The sequence below is a fragment of the Portunus trituberculatus genome, chromosome 48, assembly GCF_017591435.1.
Source record: "Portunus trituberculatus isolate SZX2019 chromosome 48, ASM1759143v1, whole genome shotgun sequence".
Classification (NCBI taxonomy): domain Eukaryota; kingdom Metazoa; phylum Arthropoda; class Malacostraca; order Decapoda; family Portunidae; genus Portunus; species Portunus trituberculatus.
Genome location: NC_059302.1, coordinates 19,179,822 through 19,199,821, shown reverse-complemented (window position 1 = coordinate 19,199,821; position 20,000 = coordinate 19,179,822). Strand labels below are relative to the sequence as shown.

General features: G+C 41.2%; 1 protein-coding gene and 2 non-coding genes across 8 annotated transcripts in view; 2 read left to right on the top strand and 1 right to left on the bottom strand.

The window, feature by feature from the left end:
- The window catches only part of LOC123498727 (amphoterin-induced protein 2-like), a 437,692-nt gene that overhangs the window by 236,791 nt on the left and 180,901 nt on the right, over positions 1–20,000 (bottom strand). The gene's annotated exons all lie outside the window — the stretch shown is intronic.
- Trnam-cau lies at positions 1,784–1,857 on the top strand. The gene has a single exon. It is a non-coding gene; the product is annotated as a tRNA-Met (tRNA).
- On the top strand, positions 11,832–11,905 carry Trnav-gac. Its single transcript has one exon. It is a non-coding gene; the product is annotated as a tRNA-Val (tRNA).

Here is a 20,000-nt window from a genome sequence, read left to right as displayed (position 1 = left end):
TCTCTCTTTATCTATCTATCTATCTAAATACATAAGCATCGCATTAAAGCATTAATCCTTTTTTTTCTGGAATGTTACCTTTCAGCAGCTTAAAGAATAATAGCCAATCTACAGGAGCCCCAGTCCTTCCCTGACTACTCTTCTAAACAGTTGCCATTGTGTACTGAGTAAACTCCCTCTTCAGTACTCTAGACGGTGATATTAATTTGTTATATCCTCGAAGAGTTGAAGGACAGTTACTCCTATTCTTTATGTGCTTTTAGCTTCACCCATACTTGCTTTCTATAACGTTTAGGCCCGGCACATCGCTGTCCTTTCTTTCGTACATACCGATATGTCTTCAGTGATTTCTTCTAATTACTTTCTTCAGGACTTGTAACAGCTTAGTCTATTGTTTTTACTTCTTTTCTTTTTAACTTTCATACACTTAGTTATCTCTCTACTCCACCCATGCAGTCGTTTTCTCACTCTCGCTCTTATTTCCTATTCCTTGGAAGCGAAATACGCAGGCCACCTAATCATGTCGAAAAAAATATCTTTCTAGTATTACTTTATTACTGTTTTTATCATATTCTGTTCCTCATAAAAATGTTTTATTATACTTTTTTGTAATTTTGATATCCCTTGCGTTCATATTATTAGCATTTTTGTCCTTTCTTTACCTCTTTAATGTTACTCGTATCACCAAGTTGTCCCATTATTCTGTGGATGTAGTGATTGTGTATCTCTTTCTCCTTCTTGATCAGTTGTCTCACTTCCTCGATGCACGATTCATTACCTTCCCACCTCCCTGCGCCACCTGTCTTCCTCGTGCCACACATTTCTTTCACATTCTTAAGAGCTACTCCTTGAAACACTTTCCTTTTCTCTTTCATTTCAATTTTTCACAATTCATCATCCTCTCCATTCTTCTCAAATTCTTTCCTCATATTTTCTCTTACAATCCCCCTTATCTAATTTGCTAATCCTTTTTACTGTTTTACTTTCTCTGGATTTTTCTTTCTCCAAGCCAAGCTCCATTTTCACCTGTCATCTCTCATTAGCCTGTGTTCTAAGGTACCTTGCGCTGCTCTTAATGATCGTACATATAATTTACATGTAAAGTCTCCCCCAAAATGAGTTTCCCTACGAGTATTACTCCCCGGTAAGATTTCGTCCATAATAGGTTAGGTTATGTTAGTGTTATGTTAGGTTAAGCTCCGTTATGAAGATTTACCATGGGGGACAAGATTTTGGAGTGAAAATTTCTAGGAGTTACCTTCGTGGTGGAATCACAGAAGTCCTACCGATCTCTTCAGGTACTTTACCCACATTTACTAAAGCTACACTTATGAATAATGACTACGTATTAATTTTAACTTTTCTTCTGAATTTTTCTCTTTAAAGAGAACCAATTGATATATATATATAATGCTTATTCCCACTTTTGTCTTCATCTATTTAAGAACCAAAGGTTATATACGTATAGACCAGTCTTTTCAGTAATCTTCATTTATGGTTTCCAAACCATATATCTTGTGTGTTGAGTAAAGTAGATCCTTGTGATCCTTGATAGTTTAGTAATCTGTCTAGTACACATTACCGACACATCACTGGATCCTTCAATCGTTTCATAATATTATGAAATGCCTAACAAGCCACATCGGACGTGACATGGTTTATCACACATAACATTTCACGTTAAATATTCCTGAAGACTTTGAGATTTAATGGTCTGAACTGCAGCCGTCGTCCTTCCCTCTAACCAACCAGTCGGTCTACGCCACTCTCAAGGACGCGCGCGCGCCCGGTAGCTCAGTGGTTAGAGCGCTGGCTTCATAAGCCAGAGGACCGGGGTTCGATTCCCCGGCCGGGTGGAGATATTTGGGTGTGTCTCCTTTCACGTGTAGCTCCTGTTCACCTAGCAGTGAGTAGGTACGGGATGTAAATCGAGGAGTTGTGACCTTGTTGTCCCGGTGTGTGGTGTGTGCCTGGTCTCAGGCCTATCCGAAGATCGGAAATAATGAGCTCTGTGCTCGTTCCGTAGGGTAACGTCTGGCTGTCTCGTCAGAGACTGCAGCAGATCAAACAGTGAAACACACACACACACACACACACACACACACACACACACACACACACCGCGTAGTGTAGTGGTTAGCACGCTCGACTCACAATCGAGAGGGCCGGGTTCGAGTCCCTGTGCGGCGAGGCAAATGGGCAAGCCTCTTAATGTGTGGCCCCTATTCACCTAGCAGTAAATAGGCACGGGATGTAACTCGAGGGGTTGTGGCCTCGCTTTCCCGGTGTGTGGAGTGGGTTGGGGTCTCAGTCCTACCCGAAGATCGGTCTATGAGCTCTGAGCTCGCTCCGTAAAGGGGAAGACTGGACTGGGTGACAGCAAGCGACCGAGGTCAATTACACACACACTGCACACCGCGTAATGTAGTGGTTAGCACGCTCGACTCACTATCGAGAGGGCCCGGGTTCGAGTCTCGGGAAGCCGTGAGGCAAATGGGCAAGCCTCTTAATGTGTAACCCCTGTTCACCTAGCAGTAAATAGGTACGGGATGTAACTCGAGGGGTTGTGGCCTCGCTTTCCCAGTGTGTGGAGTGTGTTATGGTCTCAGTCCTACCCGAAGATCGGTCTATGAGCTCTGAGCTCGCTCCGTAGTGGGAAAGACTGGCTGGGTGACCAGCAGACGACCGTGGTCGTCGTCAGAGACTGCAGCAGATCAAAACAGTGAATTACACACACACACACACACACACACACACACACACACACACACACACACACAGCGCAGTGTAGTGGTTAGCACACTCGTCTCACAACCAAGGAGGCCCGGGTTCAAGTTTCTGGCGCGGCATGGCAAATGGGTACGCCTCTTAATAAGTGACCCCTGTTCACCTAGCAGCAAGTAGACATGGGATATAATTTGAGGGGTTGTGGAGTGTGGTGTGGTCTCAGTCCTACCTGAAGATCGGTCTATGAATTTTGAGCTCGCTCCGTAATGGGGAAGGCTGGCTTGGTGATCATCAGACGACCGTCAATGCAAATACGAATACAATGCAATACACATACAAATGTACACACTACATATTTCGATTTATTGCTCATATACAGTATGTATTTATGATGTTGACTCCCTGAACAATAGCTTGCGAACCAGTTTTGGATCCCAACCTGTACTTTCTAAAACGCTTCTATTTCTGTACATAAGACAAACTTAAACCTTCTATTTCTACTCCTTATGTGTTCTCACCTTCACTAAACCAAATGCAAACCTTCCTTCAAGATAGAGATATTGATTTGTTGTGATGTATGAGGGATTACTGGCTAACTCTTGCATTAGGGAGGTGGACAGAATACGTGTGAGAGGAAGAAGAAAGAAATGTGCAGGGATATCATAGGAAATGGCAGACGTGAAATTAATAAGATCAGAAGAGCAGTTAACATGAAAATAACAGTAGAAGATAGCAAGAGATGGAACACTGCAGCGGTAAAAAAGAGGCTAAAGTCAATCAGTCAGTGGAAAAGAGTTGATAAGATGAAAAGCTTATAATCCCACCCTTTCTAAATACCTGTATGAGTATAGACCCTCCATCCCCATTACAGTTGAAGCATACTCCATACATGGACAGGTATGGCCACTGTACTAGCAGGTGTGGGGAAAGAGAGAAACTTGAGGAAATGACCCAGAGCACTTAACATAAAAGCTGTTATAGATGGGATGTGATGCTCGCGGTTTAAGTTGTAAGTAAGGAAGAGACCCAGGATGTTCAATGTACAGTACAATAGGGTAACAGCTGAATGTTATTAAACAAGAAAGGATAGTTGTCTGGAGCGTCGTGTCGAGTATATAGATGGAGGATTTGAGTTTTTGAGGCTTGAACAATACTAACTTTCTTCTGCTCGAATAAAAAATTTCCGATGTATCAACAGTCAGGCGATATGTGGCTTCCATGCCTGATCTGTTTTATTTTTAAAGGGTTATTGCCTATAAAAAGACGTAAAAATTGCAGGGTGGTATCATCTGCGTAGAAGTGGATAGGACAGGATGTTAGATCTAGAAGATTTTTCATTAATAATATAAAGAAAGTGGGTAAAGATATATAATTGATGCTGCTTTCCCTAAAATCTCCCATATTTTCACCTTACAAATCTTATTTCTTTGCTGTACTTTATTCTTTATGTGTTACATAATTCCATGACTTAACCTTATTCTGTGTAAGTAGTGACTGCGGATCTCTTTCTCCTCTATAATCTATTGTCGCACCTCCTCAATGCACGATTCATTACAGCCCCACCTCGCTGTGCTATCTTTCTTCCTCACGACACACGTTTCTTTCACATTCCAAGGACATGCTTCCTGAAACACTTGCCTTTTCTCCTTCACTTTAATCTTGTCATTTTCTTATAACGCTTCTACTTTCTTTAGAAATTTTTAGCTCATTTCTCTTCTTGACAGTCATGTCTTATCTAATTTGTTAGTTCTTTTATGTTTTGTCTTCACTAACAATTTTTTTTCGGAGTTTGATATTTTTTTCATGAAACTATCCTTAAACTCACATTGAAAAGCATTTCCTTTCTTATTAACATATTAATGTACAACCCTGGATATACGCATAACCTCATATCTCAAAACAATAATTCTGAAAGCGATGCTCTTTGTCAATAAAACAGAGAGGAAAACATTATAAAATTTCGTCAAATGGAATAAAGTCTGTGGGATCCTTTCTGAATGGAACTAAAATATAACCACATTTGTCATTTTTTACTAAACCATCCATCCATTATTTAGTTTATGTGTATGAGCAGTAATCTCAAACATTCAGTGTCATTCTTCTACTAAAGCGCGTATTATGAAGTGTTTGAGTAATTTCTAACGACTATTTCTAAAAGCAACATAAATGATTTGTCAAGTTTTTGAGGGATTTTCTTCTGTCCATAATGTAGAAATTTTGTTAATCTCTTGTTGAAACTTAAAAAGAAAGAAAAACTTGAAATCCCTTGTATCCTCAAAATGAGCCTTTTTGAAAGTGATGGAGATGCAAAGCATAATTGTTATAAAATGTATTCCTTGAGCTAACAGCTTTCCAACATTTACATGTAATTTCCAATTGTTTTTAATTTGAATAATAATGTAACAGTTTCAATGTTGTAGAGGAAAAAAAACACCCATGGGAAACCGATCAATCACTTTTGGCATTGGAAAAGAGTCTTAATGAAACATAAGAAGAGTGTTTATGAATATGTATGAGCAAGGAGTATTCGCTTGACTATATTTAACAGATTCATATAGCATTTACTGGCATATTTGTGACTAGTACTCATGTAACAAAAAAAAAAAATATAAAAAAAATAAAAAAAAAAAAAAAAAGCGGAAAACCTGTCTATTTCGAACCTTTGAGAATTTTCCTGGCGAAGGAGAAATAATTGAAGACAACAAACCTACGTTTCTCTAGTTGTTCAAGGAATCAACAATGTGCTTTTCTTCAATGCTCGCTCGTCGCACATACCGAGCCATAATTGCTGTATTTCTTTTTCTTTCTCTCCCAACACTGCTAAGAGGAGCCCAGCTGTCTTCTAGTGGCTGTGCAAGAGAGGTTCATTAAGCAATGTCAGGGACTAAACTGGTTCTGAAGTTTTTGAATAAATTTTTATCACTCTTTTTGAGACTTGTCTTTTAACAGGTTTTCATTTCGATTTTTCTTTTTAGAGTTGTTAGTAAGACTCTTTTAATTAAGCTTGATATGAATTTAGTTTACGGATGAAATTAATTTACTTCTATTAATAATATCTCCCCTATTACCATCATTATCACCACAACCACCACCACCTCCACCAGCGTAATATTAATGAAGGCACCAATACTACTACTAATGATGATGATGATGATGAAGATAATAATAACAATAACAGAAAAAATAATAATCGTAATAATGATAATAATAATAATAATAATAATAATAATAATAATAATAATAATAATAATAATAATAATTATTATTATTATTATTAATAAAAAGAATAATAATGCTGTTGTTGTTATTATCATTATTATTATTATTATTATTATTATTATCATTATTATTATCAAATAACAAAAACATAATTAAAATAATGTAAGAATAATGACTATTCAAAATTAATATTCATAATCAGACCTAAAGATCATCAACTATACCACACAGATACATACAGACAAACACAGACAGACAGACTGACTGAAAAAGATACAAAACTAATACAGGCAAAAATAGAGAATCACACACACACACACACACACACACACACACACACACACACACACACACACACACACACACACACACACACACACACACACACACACACACACACACACACACACACACACACAGGCTGGCTCGTTGACGCAGTGCTGGCCAGACTGATGGACGGGCGGACTGACGGACACACAAAGCCAGAGAGAGACAAACAGAGCCACAAAGAAGGACAAAAGTCGCCCCTAAGCACCGGATTAATGACGAGGACAATCGGATCTGTTGGCCTTTCCCTTTCTCTTCTTCATTTTTCCCATTTCTGTCGCTTTTAGTCATTTTCTTTCCCTATTGTGATTTTACTTGTTGAATGAACTTGTAGTTATTCTTTCTTGTATCTATGTTTTCCTATTTCATTTTCTTGTTTTGTTTAGTTAAGTATTTTCTGCGCATCTTTTTTCTTCTTCTCAATTACGTCTGCCTGTTATTTTTTTTTATAATAACATTTTTGTTCTTTTTCTCTGTGTATTGTTCCGTTTATTTCTACCTCTAGTTTACCATTTTCTTTCTCTCTTTTTGTCTGTCTTTCTATTTTTCTGTCTCAGTATTTCTATATCAGTATTTATGTTTAGTAGTTTCTCTCTCTCTCTCTCTCTCTCTCTCTCTCTCTCTCTCTCTCTCTCTCTCTCTCTCTCTCTCTTGACAAAACAGGTTCGCAAACATGTTAATTACTGACTGCAGGAAGCAAAGCCGTAACACTCCTGTCACACTCACACAGATCATCAGATAATACTGGAAACAATGATTCGGTGAAGTAGTCTCAGAATAAGGAATAAAGAGAAAATTGCATGCACAGTATTTTTTTTTTTTCTTTCTGTAATTGACACTAAAGAATAATGTCAAAATCATTTCCTTTTCTTTTTCTTTTTTATTAATATTATCATTATATTATTATTATTATTATTATTATTATTATTATTATTATTATCATTATTATCATTATTATTATTATTATTATTATTATCATTATTATTATTATTATTATTATTATTATTATTATTATTATCATTATTATTATTATTATTATTAGTAGTAGTAGTAGTAGTTTTAGTAGTAGTAGTAGTAGTAGTAGCAGCAGTAGCAGTAGCAGTAGCAGTAGCAGTAGTAGTAGCAATAGCAGTAGCTGCAGCAGCACAGCACCACCACCACCACCACAACAACAACAACAACAATAACACCAACACCACCACCAACAACAAGAACAACAACAATGAAAACAACAACAACAACAACAGCAACACCAACACAGCAGCAGTAGTAATTATCAGTAACAGCGGTGCAGCCAGTAGTACGTATCTTACAAAACCAGCTGTGGTAAAAGAGGAAAATAAAAGGCAGAACAAAGAACTCCTCGGCAATAGCACAGCACAGCACGAAAACATCTGTCATCATGAGAGATTCACTTGAATGCAATTATTATAAAATTATATACCAATAGTGAAAAAAAAAGCAAGCGAGAAGTCAGAAAACCAATTAACTTACCATCACTGACCCTTACATTAATCAAACTATTTTCAGAGAATTATCAAGACGTTAGAGAAAATTAATTGGTCTACCTGACTGGAATCGTTTTCTGTGTATTAGATTTTATTTTGGCAAAATCATTATTTTTTTTTCTATTCCTTTGATTTTGCACATTTGTCTCGGTTTCTTTGCACTCGAAATTAAAAGTACAGTTTAATTACCATCAAGTCGTGTGAATAATGAATAACAGAAGGTATCAGTATCATTTTACAATATCAATACGTTTTATAGTCCGACATACGGCTTATATTTGGCACTATACGAAGAAATATGACTGTAACATAACAGATTCATATTCTTAACAAATCTTACCTTTAACCTAACACAGTGCAGCATAATATAACCTAACATAAATTACGGGCGATATTCTAACAAATAAAGAATGTCTCTCTGTGAAGAATCAAGAAGTAAAAGACTGGCGACAAAAAATGTCCAACTTCGAACAACACAGCATAGATATAAAAGCGAAAGAGAGAGAGAGAGAGAGAGAGAGAGAGAGAGAGAGAGAGAGAGAGAGAGAGAGAGAGAGAGAGAGAGAGAGAGAGAATTTTAAGATAGGTTGCACTAACTCTGTAACCTTTAGTCTGTAAAGACAACATTCTTATGTAATAATGAAGTTGTTTTCCCTGTACATTTGATCAGTATAAATAAAGAGAGAGAGAGAGAGAGAGAGAGAGAGAGAGAGAGAGAGAGAGAGAGAGAGAGAGAGAGAGAGAGAGAGAGAGAGAGAGATAATTGGGGGAAAGGGGAAGGAACCTTCTTATAGCTTTATTCTTCCATCCTAATACGTTAAAAGCACGCATTATAAGCTCTCAAAATCTAGATACATAAGTGAGTTATATGTTATTTCTCTCTCTCTCTCTCTCTCTCTCTCTCTCTCTCTCTCTCTCTCTCTCTCTCTCTCTGTTTGATGGTCATTATACACTCATCACGTACATTTTGCGTCCGTTTTCTTTCTCTTCCTCTGTCCTTTACTCGTACTTATATCTTATGTAGTCTGCTCTCCCCTCCTTTCTTCACTTCTAATTTCCTCTCTTTTACGCTGTCTTTCCTCTTATCAGGCACGGGATCCAGCTTTCCTTGGTTCGCAGAGAGAGAGAGAGAGAGAGAGAGAGAGAGAGAGAGAGAGAGAGAGAGAGAGAGAGAGAGAGAGAGAGAAATTGATGCACTGACAAGACTGAAAAATTGATACAGATTGACAGACAGTTAGACAAAGAAGCCGTTAGATAAATAGCTACAAAGACAGACAGAGAGGCAGAAAGACAAACAAAATGAAAAGGTGGAGACAGAAAACAGATAGTTCAATGAGTACGAACTGAAATAGCTGCTGAAAAGTGGTTAAAAAGGTGAGAGAGAGAGAGAGAGAGAGAGAGAGAGAGAGAGAGAGAGAGAGAGAGAGAGAGACGACACGAGACACAGAAAACCAAAGAATTCACATAAATTTCACTTTTCAAATCAGCAATGCCTTACAGAAAAGTACGTCTTTTAACAGATCACACAAACAAGACAAAGAACTCTTACAAAAGCAATATAGCCTCTAAGAGATAGCACTGGAAGATTTTGCTATGTAAGTGTAAGGAAGAGTTATCTGCGGTGCATCTTCCGACAAACTAAAAACAGTACAGGTAAAGAACTTCGTGGAAACGGCATGTGTACGTAAAATAATTTGAGGTATCGTTTCGAAAGAGATGGAGGTAGAGGATAAAAGACTCGAGGGAAGGAAAAGAGACACGTGGTTGAGGGAGAACCGGGCAAAAGTGGCAGCAAGAACGAGAGCAAGTTTGATTGCCTGAACGTCATGTTAAAAACGAATAAGTGTTTTTTTTTTCTTTTTTTCATGTTATGGCCTATAGCGTCTATAGCTTCCACCCATTAGTGGTGCAGACAATTTCATTTACAGTGGTACCCCATATTAGGGCCCATATCACCACCCAAGCGCATCTTTGGTGTAACCACTTAATACCTGGGTATCATGGTGACATGTAGGTAACTTCAAACCACTCGACAAACGGGAAAGTTTATAAGGCGGTATGAGGTGGGATTCGAACCTAGGCGTGAACTTCTGCCCGAATCCCACACTCACCACCTTATCCACTATGCCACCACCTCCATGTATATATTATAAATTCATTTTGTTATCATTATTATCATAATTGTTTTAGTATTATTACTGTTATTATTGTTATTATTATTATCATTATCATTATTATCATTATTATTATCATTATCATTATCATTATTATTATTATTATTATCATCATTATTATTGTTATTACAATAATTGCTATATTAATTTTCATAATAATAATAATAATAATAATAATAATAATTATAATAATAATAATAACAATAACAATAATAATAAATAATAATAATAATAATAATAATAATAATAATAATAATTATTATTATTATTATTATTATTATTATTATTATTATTACTATCATTATCATTACTGTTAATACACACACACATAATAATAATAATAATAATATTATTATTATTATTATTATTATTATTATTATTATTATTATTATTATTATTATCATTATTATCACACATTATCATACACACACACACACACACACACACACACACACAATAATAATAATAATAATAATAATAATAATATTAATTATTATTATTGTTATTATCATTATTATTATTATTTTTATTATTATTGTTATTATTAATATTATTATTATTATTATTATTATTATCATAAATCTTTGTTTGTTTGTGCCACGGCTGGGTCAGTCTCAGCTAGGCTTTGTAGTGCCTAAAGTTTCGCTCTGTACCGCGATCTCTGTTCTACGCTATTTCCTATCATCCCTGGTACTTACCACACCATATACGTTCTACCAACACCTTACCGAATTATTCTTCGTTTGAAAATTTGCGATAAAACATGAAGACAAAGGTGGCTGGTTTAGTGTGTGTGGTGGCAGTGAGTAATGCTGCAGCTGCAGCCACCCTTTGAATACTCACTACCTGCTCCTGGAGGTGATGGGGGTCCCGTGCAAATACACCTGTTATTCTGCGACAACTGGGCGCCTCATGAATTACCCGCATCCGTGACTCATCCACATGCGATTACTCACTACCAGTCGTGATTCACTTGACCACCGCCTCCGTTAATCGACCAAGGGGCGGTAAAAGGTCAATACCAATAATTCAGAGCCGCAGCGTGGGTCAACAGGAATAATTGAAACTCTCTCCAGCTACTGAAAGGCCATACTCGTTCTGCTGCTTCCTTCTGTTGCCGTTCCTACAATGCAATCACGAACACCATTACAATTGTATCAACGGACACGACTATCTCATCCACCTTTATTTCCACAACCACCACCACCATCACCGAAGGACAGCAGTATAAACATTAATATTTGATTAACTATTGCTTCTGTTTATACATAACCCTGAGTTTCTTGCCTTCAAGAATATAACGAGTGTAATCTGCTGTTGGCAAGAGTAAAATTAATATTCTGTGACCTTTATAAGTGTAAAGGTATGCCTTACCTAATAGTGAACGTTGGTGACCAGAAAACACCAGTTCTTTTCTTCGCCACCTGTACATTCCCATTCAGTGTTGGCAGGTCATTCATGAAGTGCGTAACTGCTCTTACAATGCATTCTCGGAAGGTGAAAATCATTCTACGATGCCGCATTTTGTTCGAAGCTCCAATCTGTCTTACACCACTCATTATCATAAGAAAGTAAAAATCACACACACAAACACACACACATATTTGGGTGCGTCTCCTTTCACGTGTAGCCCCTGTTCACCTAGCAGTGAGTAGGTACGGGATGTAAATCGAGGAGTTGTGACCTTGTTGTCCCGGTGTGTGGTGTGTGCCTGGTCTCAGGCCTATCCAAAGATCGGAAATAATAAGCTCTGAGCTCGTTCCGTAGGGTAACGTCTGGCTATCTCCTCAGAGACTGCAGCAGATCAAACAGTGAAACACACACACACACACACACACACACACACACACACACACACACACACACACACACACACGGCCCGGTAGCTCAGTGGTTAGAGCACTGGCTTGACAAGCCAGAGGACCGGGGTTCGATTCCCCGGCCGGGTGGAGATGTTTGGATGTTTGGGTGTGTCTCCTTTCACGTGTAGCCCCTGTTCACCTAGCAGTGAGTAGGTACGGGATGTAAATCGAGGAGTTGTGACCTTGTTGTCCCGGTGTGTGGTGTGTGCCTGGTCTCAGGCCTATCCGAAGATCGGAAATAATGAGCTCTGAGCTCGTTCCGTAGGCTAATGTCTGGCTGTCTCGTCAGAGACTGCAGCAGATCAAAACAGTGAATTACACACACACACACACACACACACACACACACACACACACACACACACACACACACACACACTACTATAACACCGTAGCCACGCACACCTAACTTTATATATCCTTCTCACAGTTCGACTACCGACAATATAATGTTCCTGCTAAACACGCGCCATTGTGCAGTTAATAAAGGATCCTACAATAAATATCGACTGGCCATCTATCTGGCGGATGCCTTGTCAGCAGGTGCGAGTGTCAGGAAGACGGGGACGCGGGGTGAGGGTGAGCCACGGAGCGGCGAGGAGGGCGAGGAGTGAGGGTGAGGGTGACGAGGAGGGCCTGAAGTGTCACAGATGGAGGAGGAGAAGGAGGACGGGGAGGGTACAGAAGAAGGAGGTGGAGGAGAAGAAGGAGGTGGAGAGGGAGGCAGGAGGCGACAAACAAATGGCTGGTCCATGAAAGGTCCAGGAGAAAGGAGACCTCCGATGACACATTTTGAGAGCTTCTCGTCTGTCAGGGGAGAGGAAAGAAGCTCGAGGAGGAGGAGGAGGAGGAGGAGGAGGAGGAGGAGGAGGAGGAGGAGGAGGAGGAGGAGGAGGAGGAGGAGGAGGAGGAGGAGGAGGAGGAGGAGGAGGAGGAGGAGGAGGAGGAGGAGGAGGAGGAGGAGGAGGAGGAGGAGGAGGAGGAGAAGAAGAAGAAGAGAGAGAACAGGAGTGCAGGAGGGAGACACAGGAAGAGGATGAAGGGTTAGAAGTAGAGGGTGAAGTGAAGGAAAGTGGAGGAGGAAGGAAAGTTTGAGAAAGAGGAACATATTCAAAAGAAAGGTTATGTATTGAAAAATGAAAAAAAAAAAAACGATGTAGGAGAAAAACGACATGGTAAAAAGATATAAAAAGAACAGTGACAAGAGAAGGAGGAAGAGGAGGAGCACGGAGAGAAATAGAAGGGAGTGAGGGAGGAGGAGGAGGAGGAAGAGGAGGAGGAGGAGGAGGAGTTGGTGGTGGTGGTGGTGGTGGTGGTGGTGGTGGTGGTGGTGAAGGAGGAAAAGGAAGAACAAGCATAGAAAGGAACAGGAAGAGAGATGCAGGAAGAGGAGGAGACTTGCATTACGAATATAATAGAACACCTACAAAAAGATGCTTTCGATGTATACTCCCATCTGGATTTGGGAAAAAGGAGCTGAAAGGAAGGGACAGGATAGCAGGAAGTGTGGAAGAGGAGAGCAAAGAAAAGGAGAGACAGGGAAGCGTGAGGAAAGGGGAGGCTAGGGAAATGTGAGGCGCGCGAGTGGTAAGGAGGGAAGGGAATAAGGTTAATGGGAAAATGGGTGAAACAAAGAGGGGAAAGAGTAGAATCTTAAGGGGGTTTTCACGGAGGCTGCATGCATCCCCTCTCTGACCGTCAGACCATAAAACTAACCGACGGAGAGAGAGAGAGAGAGAGAGAGAGAGAGAGAGAGAGAGAGAGAGAGAGAGAGAGAGAGAGAGAGAGAGAGAGAGAGAGAGAGAGAGAGAGAGAGAGAGAGAGAGAGAGAGAGAGAGAGAGAGAGAGAGAGAGGGGGGGAGCGAGGAGCCTGACTGTCAGCCTCCACAACTAACTCGCCTGTGTGACGAAACCCTGGACCACCTACAGCTCAGCGAGGACGCCGTGACGAAGCTTCTGCGTAGCACCAACACCAGGAAGGCGCCCGGCCCTGACGACGTCTCGCCCTTCCTGCTGAAGCACTGTGCGGAGGAGCTAACAAAGCCCCTTACACACATCTTCCGCCAGTGCCTACAAACCAGCACCTGGCTAGCTGCATGGAAGGAGGCTCGGGTCACTCCTGTACACAAAAAATAGGATAAAGGTGACCAAGCAAACTACAACCCCATCTCTCTCCTGTTAGCTGTCAGCAAGATCCTGGAGAGGATAATAGCTGGGCAGCTGACCTGTCACCTAGAGGAGCGTCACCTCATCTCTCCACGCCAATATGGATTTAGAAAGAGACGCTCCGCCTCCGACATGCTCCTCCTCCTCACACAAGCCTGGCATGACGCTCTCGACGCCGGCCGCCCCACCCTCGTCATTGCCCTTGACATTGCTGGGGCTTTTGACAGAGTTTGGCACAAAGGACTCCTGGCCAAGCTCGAACAGTTCGGCATCACAGGACAACTGCTAGAGCTGTTCTCCAGCTACCTACAAGGCCGGAGTCTGAGAGTAGTGTTGGGCAGGTGCACGTCAACCACACACCCAGTGGAGGCCTCCGTTCCACAGGGCTCGATCTTTGGTCTCATCCTGTGGAATGTATACTTCAACGACCTCCTTCAGAGCCTCTCGCCTGTGTCGGCATACGCGGACGATGCCACTCTCTCGCACAGCTTCAGTAGAGAGGAGGCAGTGAACGTGATTGATGCCACCAACCATCACGGCCTGGGGCAAACAGTGGCAAGTCAAGTTTGCTGCCAAAAAGACCCAGGCCTTGGTCATCTCACGTTCACGGGAGGACGTCAGGCTGATTGAAGGCCAGCTGAAGTTTGGAGAAGACACCCTTGCCATTAAGGACTCCATCAACATCCTGGGGGTAGAGGTAGACTCCAAACTCAGCTTCGACCGCCACCTGGAGAGCGTGGCACGCAAGGCATCCCTGAGGGTGACACTCCTACGTCGAGTGAGGCACCTACTCGACGCCAAGGGCTCATGATGCTGTACAAGGCGCAGGTGAGGCCCATCATGGAGTACAGCCCCCTCAGCTGGATGTGCAGTGCCCAGTCCCACCTCTCCCTGCTGGACAAGGTGCAGCGGAGAGCCGAGCGCCTCCTTCACGGTGCCAGCGGCCTGGGACAGCAGCCCCAAGCTGAGCTACAGCGGCAGCGACATCAGGGGCAGCAGTTGCAGCACGGACAGCAGCGACAGCATCCACACCCTCACCAAGAAGCCCCTATCAACGTGCTGGACAGCTTGGAGCACCGAATGCGTGTTGGGGCCCTTACTGTGCTGTACAAAGCCCAGGTGCAGCAAACACCTTACCTCACGGCTCTACGGATACCCTGGAGGAGGAGTGAACGTACTACGAGAGCGGTAGTGTCCGACACCTTCCTCGAGGTGCCGAGGTGACATTCAGTGAGGTGTCAGCGCGCCTTCTCCCACGACACCGCGGTGCTGTGGAACGCCTTCACCTCAGCAGTGGACATCTCATAATGCTGTCCCCGGGAGCAGCTTTAAAATAAGCGTCACTTGGCAGTGTACGCTCTTAACTCATGAACTCAGCTCCAACTGTAAATATATTTATGTGTAAAATATTTATGCGTATGTTATGTGCATTAAGTTTAAATAAAAGAGAGAGAGAGAGAGAGAGAGAGAGAGAGAGAGAGAGAGAGAGAGAGAGAGAGAGAGAGAGAGAGAGAGAGAGAGAGAGAGAGAGAGAGAGAGAGAGAGAGAGAGAGAGAGACTAGAAAAAAAAAGTAAACTGAGTACAGTGAACAAAGAGACATTAGTGAATTAGGTTGAAAAAACAGAGAATGAAATCAGTGGTAGGGAAAAAAAAAAAGATAATAGAGCAAGTGAGAAAGAAGGAATGCCACAGATTACGAAAAAAAGAAAGAGGGAAGAGGAGTGTATGATAAGTGAGTACCAGAATATGCGAGGCAGGGACACACTGTTGCGTACAAAGGAAGATCAACAAGGTGGATAACAACATGCTTGGAAACACAACACAGTAATCATGTCATTGATGTGAAACTTTAAAGAGAAAAAAAAAGAGAAGAAAGAGAACGAGAACGAGAACGAGAACGAGAAGGAAGAGTAGGAGGAAAAGGAGGAGAAGGAAGACAGAAATGAATAAGAATGATGAAAAAAAATATAGAGATGATTTGAAGGGAAAAAAGAAAAAGAGACGCAAAATAAGAAACGAAATGTAATGGAAAGGACATGGATGAAAAGAGTAAAAGGAAGAGAGAGAGAGAGAGAGAGAGAGAGAGAGAGAGAGAGAGAGAGAGAGAGAGAGAGAGAGAGAGAGAGAGAGAGAGAGAGAGAGAGAGAGAGAGAGAGAGAGAGAGAGAGAGAGAGAGAGAGAGAGAGAGAGTCGGTTTGAAAAGGAAAAGGTGGAGAAGGAGGAGGATGCAAAATAAAACGATGAGGAGGCGGAAGAAGAGGGGAGAAGAAGGACGAAGTGAAAGAGAGAGAATGAAGGAAGAAGAGGAGAAGGAAAAAAAGACCAAGCAAATCGCAAAGGTTGGAGAAAAGGAAAAGGACGAAAAAGAGAAAAAGGATAAGAACGATGAAGAGGGGAGATAAAAACGACGATGAAGAGGAAGAGGAAGAGGAAGAGGGAGAAGAAGAAGAAGAAGAAGAAGAAGAAGAAGAAGAAGAAGAAGAAGAAGAACAAGAAGAAGAACAAGAACAAGAACAAGAACAAGAACAAGAACAAGAACAAGAAGAGGAACAAGAAGAAGAATAAGAGGAAGAAGAAAAACGAAGAAAACAAGGAGGAGGAGGAAGAGGAGGAGGAGGAGGGGGAGGGGGAAGAGGAGGAAATGAGAGAGGGATAGGAAGGAATCACTCTCCAAAAGAGGACGAATCAAGGATGCAGTAAGAGACATTAGGAGCTAAACCTGGAGCATGCTTCCGCCTGGAGGGAGTGAAGTGTTTTGCTTTGCTTGTCTTCTGTTTGTGTGTGTGTGTGTGTGTGTGTGTGTGTGTGTGTGTGTGTGTGTGTGTGTGTGTGTGTGTGTGTGTGTGTGTGTGTGTACGCGGAACAACATGAAGGGAAAATTGCATCTCCATGACGGACACTTTGTGGTGACGAGGAAAGATCGAGCGTCAACAGCTGAGCAAGCAAGGGAGGGGAGGGAGGAAGGGGAAACATGGAAAAAAAAAAAAGCATAGGGAAGAAAAGGATGGGATGAAGGGAGAGAAGGCGAAATGATAGTGGAGAAGGAGTAAATAAAGGAAAAAGGCGGAAGAGGGAAAAGAGACGGAAGAAGAAATGGAAGTAAGGGATAGAAGAAGGGGAGGAAACGAGGGATAGGGAATAAAAGAAGGAAAAAGAGGAGAAGAAAGGAAATAAACAACAAGAAAAATAAAGAATGAATGGAAACAAGGAATAGGCAAGAAAAAATAAACGTATGAATGAAGAGTGACTTGGAAAGGAGAGACTGAGGAAGAGTTGAAAAATATATAAGGAGAGAAAGAAAGGAAAAAAGAAGGAAAAAAGAATACAGTTAAAAGGAAAAGGTGGAGGAAAGATACATAAAAAAAAAAAAACGTAGAATCTATGTATAGTAAACTACGTTGACAAGACAACAAAAATAGAAATTGCGTATGGCTCGAGGAAAAAATATATTAAAATAAAAAAAAACATATACGACACGAGTCACAGGAAAAAAAAAATTGCAAAAAAAAAAAAATCCAGGGTGAACTCGAATAGAATATAACATGTCTTCCAAACAAAGAGAAAAAGAAAATCCAGGGAACGAATTTGTAAATATTCTTATAATTTGCAACATGTTCTAAAAAAAGAAAAATAACAAAGGTTGGAGAGGGAGAAGTGTGTGTGTGTGTGTGTGTGTGTGTGTGTGTGTGTGTGTGTGTGTGTGTGTGTGTGTGTGTGTGTGTGTGTGTGTGTGTGTGTGTGTGTGTCAGGAGCCCACGTGATGGCATGCAAAGGCGTGAGCGGACGCGCAGACGAGCACAGAATATATTTGATGAAGGTTTGGTAGGTTAGGAAAGGCAAGAAAAACGAACGAAGGAAAGGAAGAAGCTAAGGAGGAAATGCAGGAGAAAGAGAAAGAGGAGGAGGAAAATGAGGAGGAGGAGGAGGAGGAAAATGAGGAGGAGGAGGAAGAGGAAGAGGAAGAGAAAGAGGAAGAGAAGGAGAAGGAGAAGGAGAAGGAGGAGGAGGAGAAGGAGGAGGAGAAGGAGGAGGAGAAGGAGGAGGAGGAGGAGGAGGAGGAGGAGGAGGAGGAGGAGGAGGAGGAGGAGAAGAAGGAGAAGGAGGTAGAGAAGAAGAAAAACGAACAACAACACTAACAACAACAGCAACAACAACAAAAGTAACAACAAAGACAAGGAAGAGAAAGAAGAAGAAAAAAAAAACGAAAACATGACGCATCAGAACAGGGAAAGGAGACGGATAAGAGCAAGGAAAAGGAAAAGGAAAGGAAAGGCGAATAGCTTGCCGGGGATGGGAGGGAAGGAAGGAGAAACGCTTTTGGAGGAGGACATATAGGCAGGTGTTTGCACTAAGGATAAGCCCCGAGACTCCCTGATTGTCAAGGTGTGCAGATGAGGCTTAGTCGAGACCCTGTTAGACCTGAGATACCTCCCTACTGCGGCTCAGGTGCACAGAGACCAAGGCCACGGTGAACAGAGGCCCAGGGAATGAACACCACGAAGAATAGACCATTGTACACTCGTGGTCATAAATCGAGTAACGTGTCGCATTAATCTCCATTTTGCGTTGTGTTTCCCTTCAATCTTTGGGATTTTTTTCTTATCTTGTAGTCTATTACTTACTAGGTTTTGTAAGACTGTGAGTAGATGAAAAGGTATAGGAGTAATGTAGAGTGTAGCTCTTTCACAAATGAAATCTATCAGTTATGTTTTGTAAGACTGCTCGTGAGTAGATCAGAAGTGTAGCAATATAGGAGATTCATGGGAAACTTTTAAGGTAATCGGAAAAGCAATGAAACGTTCATACTCAGAGTCTATCGCATGCCAAGTTTAGCTAGACTATCAGTACACCAAAAGGTACAGAATTTAAAAAGAAAATTTAAAACAATGGAAAGGAACCTAGCACATTCTCGCTAATGATCTAATATTTGTCATATGTTGTAAGGAGATTGTTAGTCGCTTCTGAAAGAAAATTTCATAATAACGAAAAGTGCATAGCACATACATATCAAGAATTTATGAACTGGCAGTACATCGAAAAGTACAACATTTCAGAGAAGACGTTCAGTTGGAGAGCATAACAAATTCAGACTTCAAACAGAGACCAAACCAAACTTGCTACATTTTCACTTCTCCTCCCCTTATTTAGAGCGAGATATAAGGCCCGATTATTCCGTAAATCTTCCCCCGCTCTCGTCTCTGTCTGCAAGGAACAATCACACATGAGAGTGCCACAATTTTCCACACGACAAGGTTCTCCAGAGATTGGGTTTGTTTGATATTGGCCATAGACACGAGAGAACGACTAATTACAAAGCTGGTGAATGAAAGAATGGCCTTCATTGATGAGGGAAACGATCGGGTAGGAGTGTACAAGTGCGGTGAAGTATGTGAGTGTGTTTGGAGGTGTAGTTAATTCACGTGAAAGGAGAAAGAAAGGGAACCGCTGCAAAAACATGTAATAACTACACTACTTACTATTACTACTAAAACTACTGCAACACCCACCATCTTTGATATTACAATATAGGTTCTACTTGTATATTTTCAAGTATTATAATCTTTTTTTTTATCTCTCAGATTACTTGCCAAGTTCTAGTGGCAATTACTAAGATTTTTCAGTGTTCATATAATTCAATCTATAGTTTAGCATAAATTCTGCACTAACATTGACAGAAACATCATCCAAACCACACAAATCATCTATGTGGTCTCTGAAATAATCCTTACAAGGGACCAAGGCAGTTCGAAACACGGAGTCAGACGAGTGAGAAGATGAATCGAGGCTCTCACACCAAGGCCACACTTCACCGAGACGCAGATGAAGCACCAGACCCGTTTGCAGCAAGTCAAGTTAAGAGGTGTGATGGGAAGGAAATGAGGGAAGTTAGGCAAGCGAGTGAGGAAGTAGGAAGCAAGGAGAGGGGAAAGGAGAGAAGGGGAATGAAGTGGAGGAAGGAGGAGGAGGAAGAGGAGGAGGAGAGGGAGTAAAGGTAAAAGAGGAAAGAGGAAATCAA